This window comes from Macaca fascicularis, chromosome 1 (genome assembly GCF_037993035.2).
Source record: "Macaca fascicularis isolate 582-1 chromosome 1, T2T-MFA8v1.1".
NCBI lineage: Eukaryota > Metazoa > Chordata > Mammalia > Primates > Cercopithecidae > Macaca > Macaca fascicularis.
The window spans coordinates 102546066-102569490 of NC_088375.1; the positions used below are offsets into that span (position 1 = coordinate 102546066).

At 37.7% G+C, this 23425-nt stretch overlaps 1 pseudogene; it reads right to left on the reverse strand.

Moving 5' to 3' along the window:
- Positions 1-15664: 15664 nt before the first annotated feature.
- LOC102137406 (heat shock protein HSP 90-alpha-like) lies at positions 15665-17838 on the reverse strand (annotated as a pseudogene).
- Between the last annotated feature and the right edge of the window lie 5587 nt (positions 17839-23425).

Genomic DNA, 23425 nt, shown 5'->3' on the forward strand with positions numbered 1-23425 from the left:
TCCAAAATTGACCAAATAATTGGAAGTAAAGCACTCCTCAGCAAATGGACAAGAACAGAAATTGTAACAAACTGTCTCTCAGACAACAGTGTAATCAAACTAGAACTCAGGACTAAGAAACTCAATAATGATTGTTCAACTACATGGAAACTGAATAACCTGCTCCTGAATGACTACAGGGTACATAACGAAATGAAGGCAGAAATAAAGATGTTCTTTGAAACCAATGAGAACAAATATACAACATACCAGAATCTCTGGGACACATTTAAAGCAGTGTGTAGAGGGGAATTTATAGCACTAAATGCACACAAGAGAAAGCTGGAAAGATCTAAAATTGACACTCTAACATCACAATTAAAAGAACTAGAGAAGCAAGAGCAAACACATTGAAAAGCTAGCAGAAGGCAAGAAATAACTAAGATCAGAGCAGAACTGAAGGAGATAGAGACACAAAAAACCCTCCAAAAAATCAATGAATCCAGGAGTTGGTTTTTTGAAAAGATCAACAAAATTGTCAGACCACTAGCAAGACTAATAAAGAAGAAAAGAGAGAAGAATCAAATAGATGCAATAAAAAATGATAAAGGGGATGTCACCACCGACCCCACAGAAATACAAACTACCATCAGAGAATACTATAAACATCTCTATGCAAAAAACTAGAAAATCTAGAAGAAATGGATAATTTCCTGGACACTTACACTCTTCCAAGATTAAACCAGGAAGAAGCTGAATCCCTGAATAGACCAATAGCAGGCTCTGAAATTGAGGCAGTAATTAATAGCCTACCAACCAAAAAAAGTCCAGGACCAGACGGATTCACAGCTGAATTCTACCAGAGGTAAAAGGAGGAGCTGGTACCATTCCTTCTGAAATATTCCAATGAATAGAAAAGAGGGAATCCTCCCTAACTTGTTTTATGAGGCCAACATCATCTGATACCAAAGCCTGGCAGAGACACAACAAAAAAAGAGAATTTTAGACCAATATCCCTGATGAACATCGATGCAAAAATCCTCAATAACATATTGGCAAACCGAATCCAGCAGCACATAAAAAAGCTTATCCACCATGATCAAGTGGGCTTCATCCCTGGGATGCAAGGCTGGCTCAACATACTCAAATCAATAAACATAATCCAGCATATAAACAGTACCAAAGACAAAAACCACATGATTATCTCAACAGATGCAGAAAAGGCCTTTGTCAAAATTCAACAGCCCTTCATGCTAAAAACTCTCAATAAATTCGGTATTGATGGAACGTATCTCAAAATAATAAGAGTTATTTATGACAAACCCACAGCCAATATCATAGCGAATGGGCAAAAACTGGAAAAATTCCCTTTGAAAACTGGCACAAGACAGGGATGCCCTCTCTCAGCACTCCTATTCAACATAGTGTTGGAAGTTCTGGCTAGGGCAATCAGGCAAGAGAAAGAAATCAAGGGTATTCAGTTAGGAAAAGAAGAAGTCAAATTGTCCCTGTTTGCAGATGACATGATTGTATATTTAGAAAACCCCATTGTCTCAGCCCAAAATCTCCCTAAGCTGATAAGAAATTTCAGCAAAGTCTCAGGATACAAAATTAATGTGCAAAAATCACAAGCATTCTTATACACCAGTAACAGACAAACAGAGAGCCAAATCATGAATGAACTTCCATTCACAATAGCTTCAAAGAGAATAAAATACCTAGGAATCCAACTTACAAGAGATATAAAGGACCTCTTCAAGGAGAACTACAAACCACTGCTCAGTGAAATAAAAGAGGACATAAACAAATGGAAGAACATACCATGCTCATGGAGAGGAAGAATCAATATCATGAAAATGGCCATACTGCCCAAGGTAATTTGTAGATTCAATGCCATCCCCATCAAGCTACCAATGAGTTTCTTCACAGAATTGGAAAAACCTACTTTAAAGTTCATATGGAACCAAAAAAGAGCCCGCATCTCCAAGAAAATCCTAAGTCAAAAGAACAAAGCTGGAGGCATCATGCTACCTGACTTCAAACTATACTACAAGGCTACAGTAACCAAAACAGCATGGTACTGGTATCAAAACAGAGATATAGACCAATGGAACAGAACAGAGTCCTCAGAAATATTACCACACATCTACAGCCATCTGATCTTTGACAAACCTGACAAAAACAAGAAATGGGGAAAGGATTCCCTATTTAATAAATGGTGCTGGGATAATTGGCTAGCCATAAGTAGAAAGCTGAAACTGGATCCTTTCCTTACTCCTTATACGAAAATTAATTCAAGATGGATTAGAGACTTAAATGTTAGACCTAATACCATAAAAACCCTAGAAGAAAACCTAGGTAATACCATTCAGGATATAGGCATGGGCAAAGACTTCTTGTCGAAAACACCAAAAGGAACGGCAACAAAAGCCAAAATTGACAAATGGGATCTAATTAAACTAAAGAGCTTCTGCACAGCAAATGAAACTACCATCAGAGTGAACAGGCAACCTACAGAATGGGAGAAAATTTTTGCAATCTACTCATCAGACAAAGGGCTAATATCCAGAACCTACAAAGAACTCAAACAAATTTACAAGAAAAAAACAAACAACCCCATCAAAAAGTGGGCAAAGAATATGAATAGACATTTCTCAAAAGAAGACATTCATACAGCCAAGAGACACATGAAAAAATGCTCATCATCACTGGCCATCAGAGAAATGCAAATCAAAACCACAATGAGATACCATCTCACACCAGTTAGAATGGCAATCATTAAAAAGTCAGGAAACAACAGGTGCTGGAGAGGATGTGGAGAAATAGGAACACTTTTACACTGTTGGTGGGATTGTAAGCTAGTTCAACCATTATGGAAAACAGCATGGCAATTCCTCAAGGATCTAGAACTAGATGTACCATATGACCCAGCCATCCTATTACTGGGTATATACCCAAAGGATTATAAATCATGCGGCTATAAAGACACATGCACACATATGTTTATTGCGGCACTATTCACAATAGCATAGACTTGGAATCAACCCAAATGTCCATCAGTGACAGACTGGATTAAGAAAATGTGGCACATATACGCCATGGAATACTATGCAGCCATAAAAAAGGATGGGTTTGTGTCCTTTGTAGGGACATGGATGCAGCTGGAAACCATCATTCTCAGCAAACTATCACAAGAACAGAAAACCAAACACCGCATGTTCTCACTCATAGGTAGGAACTGAACAATGAGATCACTTGGACTCGGGAAGAGGAACATCACACACCGGGGCCTATCATGGGAAGGGGGGTGGGGGGAGGGATTGCACTGGGAGTTATACCTGATGTAAATGACGAGTTGATGGGTGCTGATGAGTTGATGGGTGCAGCACACCAACATGACACAAGTATACATATGTAACAAACCTGCACGTTATGCACATGTACCCTAGAACTTAAAGTATAATTTAAAAAAAAGAAAGAAAACTGGATGTTTTATGCCTAAGGTTAGGAAAAAAGATGTCTGCTTTCACTACTTCCATTCAACATTGCGTTAGAGGTTCTACACAGGAAGAATTAGAACTACCTGCATTTGCAAGTGACGTGATCTTGTGTTGTATAGATAAAACTAAGCAATACACACACACACACACACACACACACACACACACAAATTTTAGAACTAATAAGTGATTTCAGCAATTTCACAGGCTGCAAGATCAACACACAAAAATCAGTTGTATTTCTCCAACAATGAACAATCCAAAAATGAAATTCATAAAACTATTTCATTTACAATAGCATCAAAAAGAATAAAACATAAAATAATAAATTTAACAAAATAAATACAACTTATACACTAAATCCTATAAAACACCAGTTAAAGAAATTAAATAAAACTTAAATTCAAAAATATTTTATATTCATGAATTGGAGAACTGTTAATAGATTGCAATAATCCCCAAATTCATAGACAGATTCAAGACATTTTTAATGAAAATACCAACTGACTTTTTTGCAGAAATTGACAAAATTTTCCTAAAGTCTGTATGGAAATGAAAGAGACAGAGAATAGCCAAAAATTGGTGGTAAAGAAGAATAAAGTTGAACAAATTACATTTTCCAGTGTAGCAACTTACTGCTAAGCTATGGTAATCGAGACAGCATGGTACTAGCTTCAAGATAGACATATACATCACTTGAATAGATTGAGAGTTCAGAAATAAACCTTTACATGTATACTCAATTAATTTTGAACAAATTGAAATTGAAACCACAATAAGATACACTGCACATCCACTAGGGATGTTAAGACTAAAGTAAAAGAAGAAAGGTAGTAACAAGCATCAGTGGGATGTGGGGAAATTGGAACTCTCTTGTAATCTTGATGAGAATATAAAATGGTACAGCTACTTTGGAAAACAGCATGGCAATTCTTCATAAAATTAGTTTACCCTGTAATTTTCCCTCTAGGTTTACCCAAGGGAATTGAAAACACAAGCACACAAAAATCTTATACACAAGTGTTCATAACAGCATTATCTATAATAACTAAAAATGAAAACAAACCAAGTATCCATGAACAATGAATGGATGAACAAAGTATGATATAACCACAAAATAAATTAAGCACTGACATATGATGCAACATAAATGATCCTTGAAACATTATGGTAAGTAAAAATTGCAGAACACAGAAAACTAAATATTGTATGATTCAATTTATATGAAATGCTCAGAATAAGCAAATCTTTGGATACCGAAAGTAAATTTGTGGTTGCCTAGGGCTGAGTGTAGTGAGAGAGGGCAGTGGTAAGTGGCAGCTAATCAGTATGAGGCTTCTTTAGAGGTCGATAAAAATGTTCTGGAATTAAGTAATTATAACAGTTGCAGAACTTTGCAAACAGTGAGAACTGCTGAAATTGTATGCTTAAAAATAATAAACTAGACAGATGAGAGAGAGAGAGAGAGAGAGAGAGAGAGAGAAAGGAAGAGAGACAAAATTTGTGACCTAAGATATGCCTACATTTAGAGCCTGACAATCAACCACCTCACACTTCTCTAGACCTGTCATTTTGTCTTAGATTTAAAGCTTAAACTAAATCCTACTCAGCCCTTATACTCTGTCATTCCATGTCCTCACAAATAGTCCAACTCTATCACTAAAAATCTAGGCTAGATGATCAAGACAGAGATTTTTTTCCTAATTCTGGAAACTATTTCAGAATGCTGACATGCTATCTATACCTGTGCACTCTTGAAAACCATGCTGAATCTTTACCTTCAGAAATCCTCGAAATGCCAATTTGTCTATGTCTGAAAAAAAAATACTGCTTGGTTCAAATTCCCAAGAAGGGAAGACACAGAGGATATTGAATCAGCATTCTTTTGTGTGATTCTCTCTTTTCCACATAAAAGACAGTTTTTGCTCTCAGGGATCGAGGTCACACATTTCTAGACCCCAATACAGTAACTGCTTACTCTTACAAATTAAAATTCTAGACCCCACCTCTGTTCTTATGTGATAGTACTGCAAAGGGAATCTAACTTCTCATGGATTATTTCTTGTCAAGTCAACAAATAACCAAACTAAATTTCAATTCAAATTCTCTTTCCCTGTTCAGGTTCTCTCACTCCAACCGGTCTTAAGTTGGAAGAAGTTTTGGTGGCTGCACATCTCTTTCAGGATCTTTGACCTCTTTCCCAAACGCACTATCAAGTTATGAATGGGAAGAGACTAGCCAGGGTGTCAAGGACATTGGAGCAAGACAAGTAGGCCAGGACCAGATACCCTTTTAATAATGTCACTGATCAAGCCAGTTTCTCAGAGCTGAAATTTTCTCATAATTTTCTTTTTGTTTTTAGTTTTAATGTTTGTGGGTACATAGTAGGTGTATAATTTATTGGGTGCATGAGATGTTTGGATACAGGCATGCAATGTGAAGTAAGTGCATTATGGAGAATGGAGTAGCCATCCCCTCAAACATTTATCCTTTGTGTTAGAAACAACCCAGTTACACTCTTTAAGTTATTTTAAAATGTCCAATTTATTTATTATTGACTATTGTCTCCTTATTGTGATATCTCATGAAATTTCCACATACCTGAATTTTTTGGGGGATGGAGGTTACAAGTATAGCATTCTTTGGAGAGGCTAACCCTGCTGCAGTGGAAACATCTAAAACAGAGTAAGAGTTGTGAAATGAATTGCCTTCTTCTATACCTAAAACTATCAAAGTCCCTTCCTGCCTTAGTTTCTTTTCTCTTGATTCCTTGACCTATAATACACAAGGATGATTTCCTAACTTCATTAAAATTGCTCATTAAAGAAGGCTTCCTGAACCACCCGGCCTCTGCTATCAGTTTTCTCATTGGTTTATTTATTTTTGTTTTCAGAACACTGTTTTGCCCTTGCATGTATATATTTGTTCATGTTTATAATTTTCTCCCACTAAAGTGCAGATTCCAGGAGGAATTTTTGTCTGTTTAGTTTACTAATATTTCATGTGTACATTCAACTATGGCACACATTAGGTGCTCAATAAATTTGTCAAAAGAATAATTGAATAAATATATGTTCAGACATAGAAATGAAAATGGGAATTTTGAATACATTTTGACTATTTGCTGCTTCCAATTCCTCCTTTATGAATGTTTTTGTTCTGACTTTATCATCTATCAGTTTTTCATCTCTTCTAGTTATTTATATTTTTGTTCTATCTTTTCAGTTATAGATTTTTTGATTTCCTTACTCTGTCCCCCCACTTTCTCTGACCCTTTCAATTTTTCTATAAAGACACTGACATTTGTTCATTAAAATAAACTCACACCATCTAATCATAATTGACTCACTTGCAGATGAGAAAGTTCGAAGTCAATGAATGGCCCAAGCTTCAGGAAACACCAATAAAAATTAAGTACATCATTATATTTTCAAGATTTTAAGCAATTAAAGAAAAACTTTTCTACATTTCCCCATCAGAGCTTTTATTAGAAATTACTTTTCAGTTCTTTCTCATTGATGTTACACAATACCTTTATAAAAATATGTTTTTAGGGTAATTCCATTCAATAAAATTCACCTTTTTAAGGATACTGTTCAATGAATTTTGAAAATGTGTATATTCTTTTTTTTTTTTTTTTTTTTTTTGAGACAGAGTCTCGCTCTGTTGCCCAGGCTGGAGTTCAGTGGTGTGATCTCGGCTCACTGCAAGCCCCAGCTCCTAGATTCACACCATTCTCCTGCCTCAGCCTCCTGAGTAGCTGGAACTAGAGGCACCCGCCACCATGCCCAGCTAATTTTTTGGATTTTTAGTAGAGACGAGATTTCACCATGTTAGCCAGGATGGTCTTGATCTCCTGACCTCGTGATCCACCCGCCTCGGCCTCCCAAAGTGCTGGGATTACAGGCATGAGAAAATGTGTATATTCTTAAGCAAAAACAATTAACATGAATGTTTTTGTTCTCTAGGACATTTTCATTAACCTATAAATTGTCTTCATGCCCCTTTACATCAAATCTCCTACTCATCCCCCTACCGTTAGTCACCAGCAATTGATAATCTTTCTGCTCCTTTAGCTTTGCCTTGTGTAGAAATTCACATAAATGGAATCATCCAATATGTAGTCTTATGTGTCAGGCTACTTTCCCTTACCATAATATCTCTGAGACTGTTCCATTTTCTTTCACGCATCAGTTACATGGAATCACTGAGTGATATTCCATCATCTGAATATAACACAATTGTTTTTCTATTCATCAGTTGATAGAAATCTTGGTGATTTTTAGTTTGGACTGTTGTGGACCAGCCTCAACACGACCCGTAGGGTACCTAAAGTTTGGTGACGATGAAGGAATGAGAAGAGACAGGTTAAGAATAAAAAAGAGCGGGGTGCCAGGGGCCAATGCACTTTTGGAGGCTGCAAAGACGCCAAGCTCTGGTCTCCACACAATATATTTATTGAGTACAATCACTTAGATCTAAGAAGCAGATGCTTAGGGGTGAAATGTTGAAAGGGGGATGGTGTGTCATACACCTAATCTATAGCAGTGGCGGTTTAGGTAAATTTTCTTTGAGTTGAAGCAGCATAAACTTAACTACTGATTTATTCTTTAACTTAGCGGACAGCAGCTGTGTGGGGGAGTGGGCTTAACAAGGGGTCGGCATATCTGGCCACATTCCAGTGCTTCAAAGGAGTGTCTTTCTCCTTGAGCCCAGTGTTTATAGATAAGAGAGCAGGTCACGCTCTGGTCATGGGAACGTGATGGCAATAAGGAGGCTTTCTTCCTCAGAGGCCTCCTGTGACTTTCCACAACTTACGGTCCCATATTTTTATGGCCAGTTTATATAGTCACCCCATAAGCCTTTTTCCCAACATTGGACTATTAGTAATAAAGCTGCTATGAATGTTCAAGTTTTCTTGTGAATACAGACTTGTTTCTCTTTAGGAGATGAGGGTTGGTTGGGGAGATTATAAGTGGAAAATAGGAAAGTTTATGCTTAAGTTTTGTAAAATTGGAAAACTTTCCTAAGTGACTGAATGATTGTACATTCCAACAAAAAATCTGTGAGAATTTCCATTGATCTATAACTTCACAAATGATTAATAATGTCAGTCTTTTGATGTGATAATTTTAGAGGGCATATAGTGGTATCTTGTTGATTTTAACTTACATCTCCCTAAGGACTATTGAGATTTAACATCTTTTTATTAATTTTCAATTTGTAAAATATTTTTGTTGAGATCTAATCAAATATTTTGCCCATTTTTAAATTGGATTTATGTCTTTGTAAGTGTTTGAATTATTCTTGCATTCCAATGCAAGTATTTGTCAGTTATATGTTTTGCTAATTTTTTTGACTTAGTAAGCTTTATCGGTTTCCGTAAAAGGCCTTTTGAAGAGCAAATGTTTTTAATTTGCATGAAGTGTAATGTATTGAATTCATCTTTTAATATCTGTGATTTAAAGATCTTTGTCTAAAGTCACAAAAATTTTCTCCTAAGATTCTTCTAGAGACTTATACTATCCTTATAGGCTATGTATAAATTGGTCTTAGTTTTTAATCCAATCTGACATCTTCTCTTAAACTATTTTTTTTCTTTTTACCACCTTCTTAAAAGCATTAATTAAGTATCTTTTAATGTCTCCACTTACCTCACTTTTGGCTTACTAATGTTTGGTTAGGGTAACTTCCTGGGATGATGAAAATATTCCATGTCTATTCAATCCAATACAATGTCCACAACAACATGTAGCTATTAATTAAGCATTAAAATGTGGGTAATATAAACAGGGTGCTGAATTTTTACATTTATTGAAACATAATTAATTTAAAATTAAATACATGGAGCTAAAGATTACTTCATTAGCTAACATAGCTCTAGATATGATGTATAACTGTCACCATTCATGTAATATTATATAATTTAATATATAATGAAAATCCTTATAATCTATTATTTGTACTATTATTGCTGTGTATTTTACTTCAACTATTCTAAACATACAATTCTTTATTCTTATTTTTGCTTTAAGCCATCAGGTATCTTTCAAAGAGATTGTTTAAATAAAAGAGAATGAATTTTATATTTACACTTCTATCTAGCATGTTATTTTCTCATCATATTTTTGTGTAGATGCACATTTTCATCTGATAAATTTTTATATACCTGAAGCTATATATAGTATTTACTGGTGGTAAAAGTATGTTAGTGATAAATTTTCACAGCTTTGGACAGTCTGAACAAGAGTTTATTTCATCTTAATTTTTGAAGATATTTCTCCTGGCTAAAGAACTCCAAATTGAGAGTTTTTGATACAAAACCAATGTAACAAAAGACAGTGTAGCAATTCCTCAAAGACCTAAAAACAGAAATACCATTTGACCCAGCAATCCCATTACTGGATATATACCCAAAGGAATATAAATCATTCTATTATAAACACACATGCATGCATATGTTCATTGCAGCAAGATAAATCATTCTATTATAAAGACACATGCGTGCATATGTTCATTGTAGCATTATTCACAATAGCAAACACATGAAATTAACCTAAATGTCTATCAGTGGTAAACTGCATAAAGAAAATGTGGTACATATACACTGTGGAATTCTATGCAGCTATTAAAAAAAGAGATGATATTCTTTGCAGGAACATTGATGGAGCTGGAGGCCATTACCTTTAGTAAAGTAATGCAGGAACAGAAAACCATATTCTCACTTGCAAGTGGGAGCTAAATGATGAGAACACATGGACACACAGAGGGGACCAATACACACTGGGTCCTATTGAAGGGTGCAGGTGGGGAGGAGGGAGAGGATCAGGAAAAATAACTAATGGTTACTACTCTTAATACCTGGGTGATGAAATAATCTGTACAACAAACTGCCATGACACAAGTTTACTTACATTACAAGCCTGCACCTGTACATGTGCTCCAGAACTTAAAATAAAAGTCTTTTTTTAAAAAAGAAAATGGGGGTGCGGAGCAAGAGGGCCGAATAGGAACAGCTCCAGTCTCCAGCTCCCAGCGCGAGAGACACAGAAGACAGGTGATTTCTGCATTTTCAACTGAGGTACTGGGTTCATCTCACTAGGGAGTGCCGGACAATCGGTGCTGGTCAGCTGCAGCAGCCCGACCAGCGAGAGCTGAAGCAGGGTGAGGCATCGCCTCACCTGGGAAGCACAAGGGGGAAGGGAATCCCTTTTCCTAGCCAGGGGAACTAAGACACACAACACCTGGAAAATCGAGTAACTCCCACCCCAACACTGTGCTTTAAGCAAACGGACACACCAGGATATTATATCCCACACCTGGCCAGGAGGGTCCCACGCCTTCGGAGCCTTCCTCATTGCTAGCACAGCAGTCTGTGATCTAACCGCAAGGCAGCAGCGAGGCTATGGGAGTCTAAGTCTCTTTGTAAGTCTCTAAGGACTTGCTTTATGAAGCTGGGTGCTCCTGTATTGGGTGCATATATATTTAGGATAGTTAGCTCCCCCTGTTGAATTGATCCCTTTACCATTATGTAATTGGACTTTTTTGTCTCTTTTGATCTTTGATGGTTTAAAGTCTGTTTTATCAGAGACTAGGATTGCAACCCCTGCTTTTTTTTGTTCTCCATTTGCTTGGTAGATCTTCCTACATCCCTTTATTTTGAGCCTATGTATGTCTCTGCGTGTGAGATGGGTCTCCTGAATACAGCAGACTGATGGGTCTTGACTCTGTATCCAGTTTGCCAGTCTGTGTCTTTTAATTGGAGCATTTAGTCCACTTACATTTAAGGTTAATATTGTTATGTGTGAACTTGATCCTGCCATTATGATATTAACTGGTTATTTTGCTCATTAGTTGATGCAGTTTCTTCCTAGCCTCGATGGTCTTTACATTTTGGCATGTTTTTGTAATGGCTGGTACCGGTTGTTCTTTTCCATGTTTAGTGCTTCCTTCAGGGTCTCTTGTAAGGCAGGCCTGGTGGTGACAAAATCTCTAAGCATTTGCTTATCTGTAAAGGATTTTATTTCTCCTTCACTTATGAAACTTAGTTTGGCTGGATATGAAATTCTGGGTTGAAAATTCTTTTCTTTAAGAATGTTGAATATTGGCCCCCACTCTCTTCTGGCTTGGAGAGTTTCTGCCGAGAGATCTGCTGTTAGTCTGATGGGCTTCCCTTTGTGGGTAACCCGACCCTTCTCTCTGGCTGCCCTTAAGATTTTTTCCTTCATTTCAACTTTGGTGAATCTAGCAACTATGTGTCTTGGAGTTGCTCTTCTTGAGGAGTACCTTTGTGGCATTCTCTGTATTTCCTGAATTGGAATGTTGGCCTGCCCTACTAGGTTGGGGAAGTTCTCCTGGATGATATCCTGAAGAGTGTTTTCCAACTTGGTTCCATATTCCCCCTCACTTTCAGGCACCCCAATCAGACGTAGATCTGGTCTTTTTACATAATCCCATACTTCTTGCAGGCTTTGTTCATTTCTTTTTCTTCTTTTTTCTTTAGGTTTCTCTTCTCATTTCATTTCATTCATTTGATCCTCAATTGCTGATACTCTTTCTTCCAGTTGATTGAGTCGGTTACTGAAGCTTGTGCATTTGTCACTTATTTCTCATGTCATGGTTTTCATCTCTGTCAATTCTTTTATGGCCTTCTCTGCATTAATTATTCTAGTTATCAATTCTTCCACTCTTTTTTCAAGATTTTTGTTTCTTTGCTCTGGGTACGTAATTCCTCCTTTTAGCTCTGAGAAGTTTGATGGACTGGAGCCGCCTTCTCTCATCTCATCAAAGTCATTCTCCTTCCAGCTTTGATCCATTGCTTGCGATGAGCTGCATTCCTTTGCAGGGAGAGATGCGCTCTTATTTTTTGAATTTCCAGGTTTTCTGCCGTGCTTTTGCCCAATTTTCCTTCTAACAGTCAGGACCCTCAGCTGTAGGTCTGTTGGAGATTGCTTGAAGTCCACTCCAGACCCTGTTTGCCTGGGTATCAGCAGCAGAGGCTGCTGAAGATAGAATATTGCTGAACAGTGAGTGTACCTGTCTGATTCTTGCTTTGGAAGCTTCCTCTCAGGGGTGTACTCCACCATGTGAGGTTGGGGTGTTGGTCTGCCCCTAGTGGGGGATGTCTCCCAGTTAGGCTACTCAGGGGTCAGGGACCCACTTGAGCAGGCAGTCTGTCCATTCTCAGATCTCAACCTCTGTGTTGGGAGATCCACTGCTCTCTTCAAAGCTGTCAGACAGAGTCATTTGCGTCTGCAGAGGTTTCAGCTGCTTTTTGTTGTTGTTGTTGTTGTTGTTTAGCTGTGCCCTGTCCCCAGAGGTGGAGTCTACAGAGACAGGCAGGACACCTTGAGCTGCTGTGAGCTCCACCCAGTTCGAGCTTCCCAGCTGCTTTGTTCATCTACTTAAGCCTCAGCAATGGCGGGCGCCCCTCCCTCAGCCTCCCTGCTGCCTTGCTGTGAGATTGCAGAGTGCTGTGCTAGCAATGAGGGAGGCTCTGTGGGCGTGGGACACTCCCAGCAGGTGTGGGATATAATCTCCTGGTGTGCCCGTTTGCTTAAAGTGCAGTATTGGGGTGGGAGTTACCCGATTTTCCAGGTGTTGTGTGTCTTAGTTCCCCTGGCTAGGAAAAGGGATTCCCTTCCCCCTTGTGCTTCCCAGGTGAGGCGATGCCTCGCCCTGCTTCAGCTCTCCCTGGTCGGGCTGCAGCAGCTGACCAGCACTGATTGTCGGGCACTCCCTAGTGAGATGAACCCAGTACCTCAGTTGAAAATGCAGAAATCACCTGTGTTCTCTGTCGCTCCCGCTGGGAGTTGGAGACTGGAGCTGTTGCTATTCGGCCATCTTTCTCTGCCTCCCAAGTTTTTCACTTTTACTGCTTTTCTCTCAGGAATACCAGTAACTCATAGGTTTGGTCACTTTACATAATTGCATATTTTTCAAGGACTTTGTTGATTTTCTTTTCTTTTATTCTTCTCTCTCTCTTTCTCTGTGTGTGGTCTGCCTGAGCCAGTTTAAAAGGCTGAAATTCTTTTTTCTTTTTTCCTGCCTGATTTAATCTATTGATAAAACTTTCAACTGTATCTTGAAATTTCTTAAGTGAGTTTTTAACTCCAGGATCTCTGATTAATTTCTTTTTAAGAAGTTTATGTCTTCTTTCATTTCTTGGACTGTTTTAGTAGTTTCCTTGTGTTGATTTTCAACATGGCCTCGGACTTCATTGAGCCTTCTTTAATTCATGCTTTGAATTATTTACCTGTCATTTCTGAGCTTCCATTTTGGTTATGAGTCCTTGCTGGAGAGCTAGTGTAATTCTTTGGTGATGTCACAAGATTCAGATTTTTTATGGTGCCAGAATCCTTATATTGATCCCTTTCATCTGGAGAGGATGGCACTTATAATTTCATAATTATTTTTGTGTGGATAGGATTTTTTTTTCTTTTCTTATGTATATTTTTCCCTTCCCCTTCTCTCTAAGTGGTGCAATCGATAGTATGTCGACTAGGGTCTTTTGGCTTTGTTTCTATACCCCTCTTCACTTCTTTTGTCAGGTTTTATATTAGGCAGTGCAATTTGATTGGCGGAGCAGTAGATGGTACTTAAAGGTAAGAGCCAGTTGTACATAAGCAGATGGCTATGTAATTGAGCTTTGATTACTCTCAGGTATTCTCTGTTATTTCAGGTGATGGCCAGGATGAGCATTCTGGGTTCCCTAGCTTCCTTTTCCATGGGGATGAGGAGGCACATCTGAAACATGAAAAAATGTTTCAATTTTTGTTTATTTCCATGTACATTTGATTTTTCCTTTGATTTTTTTCTCTGACCTATTGGTAGTTTATGAGTGTGTTGTTTAATTTCCACCTATTTGTAATTTTCTAAATTTCTTCCTGTTATTGATTTATATATTTATATCATTGTAGCCAGAAAAGATACTTGAGATGATTTTAGTCTTCTTCAATATGATAAGATTTGTTTTGTGACCTACTGTGATCTATTCTGGAGAATGTTCCATGTGCACTTGAGAAAATTTTATACTAAACTTCTGTTGGGTGAAATGTCCTATATATGTTTATTAGGTTCATTTGGCCAGAGGTGTTACTGAGGTCTCCTGTTTCTGCATTGATTCACTGTCTGAATGATCTGTCCAATTTTCAAAGTAGGATAGTGAAGTCTCATTATTATATTGCTGTTTATTTCTCCCTATAGTTCTGTTACTACTTGCTTTATATATGTTTAGGTTTTCCCATGTTGAATGCATCTGTCTTTACTGTTCTTATATCCTCAAGATTATATCACCCCTTTATCATTATACAGTGACTTTGTCTCTTATGACAAATTTTGATTGAAAGTCTATTTTGTCTGATGGAAGTATACCTTTCCCTGATGTTCTTTTGGGTTTACATTTGCATAAAATATCTTTCTGTATTCCTTCACTTTTAACATGTGCTCTTAAGGCTAAAAAGAGTCTTTTGTAGGCAGCATATTGTTAGATCTTGACTTTTTGTTTTTTAACTCATCTGTATTTGTTACAACTTTAAGCAGAATGTGACTCAGGCACTACACTTCCAACCACAAGACTGGCTCTGAGTTATTTTTTGAAAAGCTTTGTGACAGGCTTAGGTAGGCTTATAACTTTGCTCCTCCAAACAATACTTTTGTTTGGAAAATAAGAACTCTCTGTGGAGATTTCCTTCCATCAAGTTGCTTTAGGTTAATCTATTTCTAGAGGACTAGTTCATACAGAATTGGCAACTACAGGGAATGAAAAGTTCAAAAGTAGATCCTACAAAATGTAACAAATACTTTTCTTCTAAACATCAAGGTATAGCTCAGGAACACTTGGATAACAATATGTGGCCTACTAAGGAATATGAATTAATAGCTAAACACTTTAGACCACAAAGTAGACATCATGTTACATACATACTACAACACGCATTGCCTCTGTCTGTTAAAATAAGCCAATGTGAAGCTAAAAAAAATTACTAGCTCTGCTTTAGTACTTAAGGTATCACAGCATCACTTAGAAGTAGAAAGAAATCTTATCTTTCCCTTAAAGTAGTTGTTGTCATGCCATATAGACTTTTAAATGTTAACAAAAAACAAAGAAAAATATCCTTGAAAATATATTATCAGAGGAATTGTAGAGTACTGAACCAGTGTTTAAGTCATCCTTCAGCTGGAGTTTAGTCTATTTCTTCCATGCATGATGTGTCATCATCTCCTTCAAGGGGTGACATTTCTTCAGTAGTATCATCAGCAGTCGGGTCATTTTCATCAATACCCACACCAAGTTTGATCATCCTGTAGATCCTGGGGATCTTCCAGACCAAAGTCCGAAGACAAAAGAGCAGTTTCGTAAAGCAAGATGACCAGATCCTGCACAGACTTTACTTATCTGCCTCTGCCTTTTGCCTTAAGGTCTCAGTAATGGAATGGTCAGGGTTTATCTCCAGGTGTTTCTTTGCTGTCATGTAACCCATTGTTGAGTTGTCTCTTAGGACTTGAGCTTTCACAATTCTTTCCATGTTTGCTGTCCAGCCATATGTGCTCGTGACAATATAGCCTGGAGATATTGCCAGTTTGACACAACCACCTTTTCAACTTTTTTCTCCAACATGTCTTTCATGATTTTGCAGATGTTCTCAAACTTTGTTTTTTTCTCTTCCTGTTTCTTTTTGTCTTCTTCATCCTCTGGAAGTTCCAAGCCCTCTTTGGTGACTGACACTGAAGTCTTCCCCTCAAATTCCTTCAGTGTTGGACACAGCACTAATCAATTGGCTTGATCATATAGATCACTTCTAAGCTATGTTTCCAAAGATGTTCCACAAAGGCTGAGTTAGCTACCTGGTCTTTGGTCTCACCTGTGATATATTAGATATGTTTCTAGTTTTTGTTCATTCTGGTGCAGTAGTCCTTGAGATAAACCATCTCATCACCAGAATCAGATGTATAGTACCTTAACAGCTCTGAAAGCTTCTTCCAGTGTTGAGAGTCTTCGAATATTTCAAGCTTTATGCTTTTAGAGAACTGCTCATAGAACTTCTTGTAGTTCTCTTTATCTTCTGCCAGTTTGGTAAAGAGTTCTAAGAATTTTTTGATCAAATTCTCCATGATAACTTTCAAAATTTTGCTTTGTTGCAACATCTCACAGGAAATATTTAAAGGGAGATGCTTTGAGTCCACCACCTTTCTACTGAAGTTCAGATATGCAGGGATTAGCTCTTTACAGTTATCCATGATGACAACTCTGTGTACACACAATTTGATGTTGTTCTTTTCCTTTCTCTTTTCAAACAGGTCAAAAGGAGCATGTTGCGAGACAAATAGAAGGGCTCTGAAGTCCAAGTGCCCTTCAACTGAAAAATGCTTCACTGCCAAGTGATCTTCCCAGTCACTGGTCAAGCCCCTGTAGAATTCTCCTTACTCCTCATTAGTAATACCATCGGCATTTCTGGTCCAGATGGGCTTTGTTTTGTTGAGTTTTTGATCGATGTACTTTTCCTTAATCTTTTTATTCTTTTTGTCACCATCCTTCTTTTCTTCTTTGTCTTCATCAGAACCAACATCTTCAATTTCAAGTTTGTCTTCGGACTCTTTCTCTTCTTTTTCTTTTTCTTCTTCTTTATCTTCCTTTTCTTCAGCTTCATCATTGCTGACTTCCTTATCACGTTCCTTCTCCACAAAAAGAGTAATGGGATATCCAATAAACTGTGAATGTTTCTTCAAAATCCTTTTTATTCTTTGTTCCTCCAAGCACTCAAAATTTGGTCTTCCTTCAGGTGTAGGATAACCTTTGCTCCATGACCCATAGGTTCACTTGTCTGTCCTCACTGTGAATGATACCCCTGCTGAGGACTCCCAGGCATATTGCTCATCATCGTTATGTTTGATGATCACAGTTACTTTCTTGGCAACCAAATAAGCAGAATAAAAAACAACCCTGAACTGGCCAGTCATAGAGATATCTGCATCAGCCTGCAAAGCTTCCATGAACACTGGTCCCAGACTTGGTGATAGTACCAAGGTTATTGATCAAGTCAGTCTTGGTCATTCCAATTCCAGTGTCCACAATAGTGAGGATTTGATCTTCTTTTTCTTTGTTTGGTATAAGGGTAATATGCAGCCCTTTCCCAGAGTCTAATTTACTGGGATCCGTCAACTTTTCATATTGGATTTTGTCCAATGCATCTGACGAATTTGAAATTACTTATCTCAGAAAGATCTATTTGTTCGAGTAGAAAGTAGTGATGATTAGTGACATCAACTGGGCAATTTCTGCCTGAAAGGTGAACATCTCAACCTCCTCCTCCTCCATCGGTTGGTCTTGGGTCTGGGTTTCCTCAGGCATCTTGGCTAAGAGACTGCACGGCCTCCATAGCGCAGCAGCACCAGGATGGTGAGGTACCTTGGCTTTTTTTCTCTTTTCTTTTCTTAAAATCCATTCAACCACTCTGTATCTTTTGATTGGAAAATGTAATTCATTTACATTTAAAGTAATTATTGATAGGTGAAGGACTTACTACTGGCATTTTGATTTTTACTGACTGCTTTGTAGTTCTTTTCTTTCTTTTTTCCAATCTTCCTACCTTTCTTTATAATTTGTTGAATTTTGATAGTTGTATGCTTTGATTCATGTCTCTATTTTTTGTGTATCAACTAGAGGCGATTTTTTCACTTGGTTATCATGGGGCACATATAAAACATCTTATAATTATTTCATTCTAATTTAAGTTGCTAACAACCGAAATTGCATACAAAAACTCAATGCTTTTACTTCACTCTACCCACTTTTTATGCTATTCATGTCATACTTTCATCTTTCTAGATTATGTATTCATTACCAATGTCTTCTTTTGAGAAGTGTTTGTTCATATCCTTTGCCCACTTTTTGATGGGCTTGTTTGTGTTTTTTTTTTTGTAAATTTGTTTGAGTTCTTTGTAGGTTCTGGATGTTAGCCCTTTGTCAGTTGGGTAGATTGCAAAAATTTTCTACCATTCTGTAGGTTGCCTGCTCACTTTGATGGTAGTTTCTTTTGCTGTGCAGAAGCTCTTTAGTTTAATTAGATCCCATTTGTCAATTTTGGCTTTTGTTGCCATTGCTTTTGGTGTTTTAGACATGAAGTCCTTGCCCATGCCTATGTCCTGAATGGTATTACCTAGGTCTTCTTCTAGGGTGTTTATGGTTTTCGGCCTAACATCTAAGTCTCTAATCCATCTTGAATTAATTTTCATATAAGGAGTAAGGAAAGGATCCAGTTTCAGCTTTCTACTTATGGCTAGCCAATTTTCCCAGCACCATTTATTAAATAGGGAATCTTTTCCCCATTTCTTGTTTTTGTCAGGTTTGTCAAAGATCAGATGGCTGTAGATGTGTGGTATTATTTCTGAGGTATCTGTTCTGTTCCATTGGTCTATATCTCTGTTTTGATACCAGTACCATGCTGTTTTGGTTACTGTAGCCTTGTAATATAGTTTGAACTCAGGTAGCGTGATGCCTCCAGCTTTGTTCTTTTGGCTTAAGATTGCCTTGGCAATGTGGGCTCTTTTCTGGTTTCATATTAATTTTAAAGCAGCTTTTTCCAATTCTGTGAAGAAACTCATTGGTAGCTTGATGGGGATGGCATTGAATCTATAAATTACCTTGGGCAGTATGGCATTTTCATGATATTGATTCTTCCTACCCACGAGCATGGTATGTTCTTCCATTTGTTTGTGTCCTCTTTTATTTCACTGAGCAGTGGTTTGTAGTTCTCCTTGAAGAGGTCCTTTACATCCCTTGTAAGTTGGATTCCTAGGTATTTTATTCTCTTTGAAGCTATTGTGAATGGGAGTTCATTCATGATTTGGCTCTTTGTTTGTCTGTTATTGGTGTATAAGAATGCTTGTGATTTTTGCACATTGATTTTGTAGCCTGAGATTTTGCTGAAGTTGCTTATCAGCTTAAGGAGATTTTGGGCTGAGACAATGGGGTCTTCTAAATATACAATCATGTCATCTGCAAACAGGGACAATTTGACTTCTTCTTTTCCTAACTGAATACCTTTTATTTCTTTCTCTTGCCTGATTGCCCTAGCCAGAACTTCCAACACTATGTTGAATAGGAGAGGTGAGAGAAGGCATCCATGTCTTGTGCCAGTTTTCAAAGAGAATGCTTCCAGTTTTTGCCCATTCAATATGATATTGGCTGTGGGTTTGTCATAAATAGCTCTTATTATTTTGAGATACCTTCCATCAATACCGAATTTATTGAGCGTTTTTAGCATGAAGGGCTGTTGAATTTTGTCAAGGCCTTTTCTGTATCTATTGAGATAATCATGTGGTTTTTGTCTTTGGTTCTGTTTATATGCTGGATTACGTTTATTGTGTTTTAACTTTAATAATAGAATTTAAAATGATTTACACAGCATATTTACAGTATTAGATTATTCCAGATTTGACTATTTACTTTTACTAGTGGCTCTTTAAACTATTAACTTGTTAAAAATGTTTTATGTTATTTATTTCTTTATTTTACAGATGTGATGTTGCTATATTACCCAGGCTGGTCTTACACTCCTGAGTTCAAATGATCCTCCCACCTTGACCTCCCAAAATGATGGGATTAAAGGCAGGAGCCACAGCACTTGGCTTTAACATATTTTTGTTACAACTTGAAGAACTTCTTTTTAGTATTTATTTTATTTTATTTTACTATAAGTTCTGGGATACAAGTGCAGAACGCATGAGTTTGTTACACAAGTATATGTGTGCCATGGTGGTTTGCTGTTCCTACGAACCTGTCATCTAGGTTTTAAGCCCTGCATGCATTAGCTATTTGTCCTAATGCTCTCCCTCTTCCCCTTGCACCTCAAACCCTGACTGGCTGTGATGTGTGTTGTTCCCCTCCCTCTGTCCATGTGTTCTCATTGTTCAACTCCTACTTAAGAGTGAGAACATGCAATGTTTGGTTTTCCATTCCTGTGTTACCTTTAGCATTTCTTATAACACAGGTCATATGGTTATGAACTTCCTTAGTTTCTGTTTGTCTGAGTATGTCTTTATTTCTGCTTCATTTCTGAGAGAGATTTTCTATGTATAGTACATATAGTATTCTTTGGTAGTTTTTTTTTTTTTTTTTTTTTTTTCTCTGCTCTTTGGCTATATCATCCCACACATCCAGGCTTGCAATTTTTTTTTTTTTAGGTTTTTGTTTGTTTGTTTGTTTGTTTGTGCCAAGTCTCCTGATATCCTTAAAGGGGTTCCCTTTTATGTCACAAGTTTCTTTTCACTTCTGCTTTCAACCGTCTCTTTTTGTGTTTGACTTATGATAAGCTGATTATAAAGTGCTTCGGAGTGTTACTGTTGGGGTTGATACTGTTTGGACATGTTGATTTTCATGAAACTGGATTGAGTCTGTATCTGTCCCATGATTTTGGAAGTTTTCAGCCAGTATTTCTTTAAGCTTTATGTCTCTTTATTTGCTTCTTTTTCCTTCTGAGACACCCACAGTTTATTATTGTTTTTCTAATTTTAATTCATTTTCTATATGTGTGTTTTCTTGCATTTCTTCAAGATCTTTAAGATGATTATTTTGAATTCTTTTTCAGGCAATTCCTAGATCTCCATTTCTTTGTGACTTACTAGTGAAGCTTTACTAGTTTCTTTTGGTGGTGTCATGTTTGCGTAATTCTTCATTATCTGTGTAGATTGCATTGATGTCTGTGCATTGATGTCTGAATAAACATCTTTTCTGGCATTTAAAGACTGCTTTTGGCAGATAAAAGCTTTCTCCTGTTGAGCTTCTATGCTCGTGAGATTGCCTCCAGGATCCTAGTAAAGTAGGTTTTGAGCTAGATCATGTGGCTGCCTCTTCATCTGCAATGGGATTTCTGCTTAATAGACCTGTTACCAGGGCCTCCAGTGGGTATGAATTCTGTCTGGTACCCAGGTGGACTGAATTACCTCCAGTACATTGGGCAGTAGGGTTGGTGCTGGAATGAGGATCCTTTTTAGAGTCCACAGATGGTAGGCCTGTTACTAAGTTTGTCAATGGGTATGGTTTCCTCCAGGTCTTTGGGAGAGCTCCCATTAAGTGACTGGGTAGGTCCCTTTGCAGGCAGTACTTGTCCTGGCCTGCAGTTGAGAGGAGATGAATATAAGTCACATGGTTGCAGTAATGACAAAGATCTGCAGGCCTGCCTCTGAAGTCAAGGTTTGGTGTATCCTCCTGTTGGTCCCTGGTCAGGCAAAACTGCCCTCAGACCATAGCTGAGAGGGAATGAATCCAAGTTACAGGGCTGTGTCAGGATCTTCTGTGAGACTGAGAGCAGCAGGCCTGCCTCTGAGGATCATAAACAGGCTTGTCTTTCTCTATGTTCTTGATTGGGCAAGCCTACACTCAGACCATAGTTATTAATGCCTGGAGCTGAGTTTCAGAGTCATTTCAAGTTCCACACTTGGCACCGAGGTCAACAAGCTTATTATCTGCAGCGCTTGTATATGTGACTCTTCCTGGGCTCTTTGACAGATGGCAAAATAAGGCTGTATCCAAGGCCACAATAAAACAAGGCCATTGCTAGGTCTAGAGCTGGGACCACTGTTTGCAGGTCTCCCCCTCAAAATGGCTTTCCTACATCATGATCTTCACTAGGATTTCACAATCTCCTATCTAAAACCTAAGGCTCTTACAAATGTATTCCCCCATTGATGGCTGTGAAATTATTGTTGCTGCTGAGGAACATAAGCAGTGGACTTTCTATTTCACCATCTTTCTCTCGTTTTTGTCTCTCACTATTTTTAAATTTTTTTTTTTTTTTTTTTTTTTTGAGAAGGAGTCTCGCTCCATCACCCAGGCTGGAGTGCAGTGGCACAATCTCGGCTCACTGTAACCTCCACCTCCTGAGTTCATGCCATTCTCCTGCCCCAGCCTCCAGAGAAGCTGGGACTATAGACGCTAGCCACTACACTCGGCTAATTTTTTGTATTCTTTAGTAGAGACGGGTTTCACTGTGTTAGCCAGGATGGTCTCGATCTTCTGACCTCGTAATCCGCCTGCCTTGGCCTCCCAAAGTGCTGGGATTACAGGCGTGAGCCACCGCACCCGGCCAATAATTGAATTATTGTATGTTCTAGCATAATTTTGGTTTCTTTCTGCTTGAAACATGTTGAGATTTTTGGGTTTGGGGGTTTATATGGGATCTCAATTACATGAATATTTGATTGTTTGGCACTTTACCATAGGTCATCAAGCCTCTGCTTTTGTTTTGTTGTTGTTATTGCTGTTATTTGGGGTTTTTGAAGTTTTGCTATTATTACGGGTTGTTTCCATTGCTGTGTGTTTAAGTTAATCGATCTTTGGCAGTGTCTGCAGCTAATCCTACTTAGTGTATTTTTAAAATTCAGATAATATTTTTTATTTCTATAAATTATACTTGATGGCCGTTGGGAATATAAACTCTTCTTTTTGTGAGCTCTAGGACTTGTTTAGTCTATTGCTTCCAGTAGTTGTTCATATTCTACAAGAAGTTTATTCTAAAAAATGTACGAATTAGCACTCTTCCAAAGATTTGAGGAGATCCCTTTGCAGCTATTAGACCTCCCTCTGTGTGTGCTAATCCCTTCTCTCTAGTTATCTGTCTTGAAATGGTCCCTTTGTCTTCTCTATACTCTAATCTTTATTTAATCTAGTCTCCTTAATACTCTATCTAATCTAGTCTTCTCTATAATCTTTATCTAATCTAATCCTTAATTCAGTAAGACTACTTGATATATTTTGGTGTCCTCTGTTGCCTATCTCTCTCTCTCTCTTTTTCTCTCTCTTTCTATATATATACACACATAAATATACACACACATATATACACATATAGAGCTTTTATTATTCTATCAGTTATGCCTCAGTATTATCCAATATTATCTTGGTGTTTCTATATTTTTAAATATAAGAAGTGTACACATTTTTTATA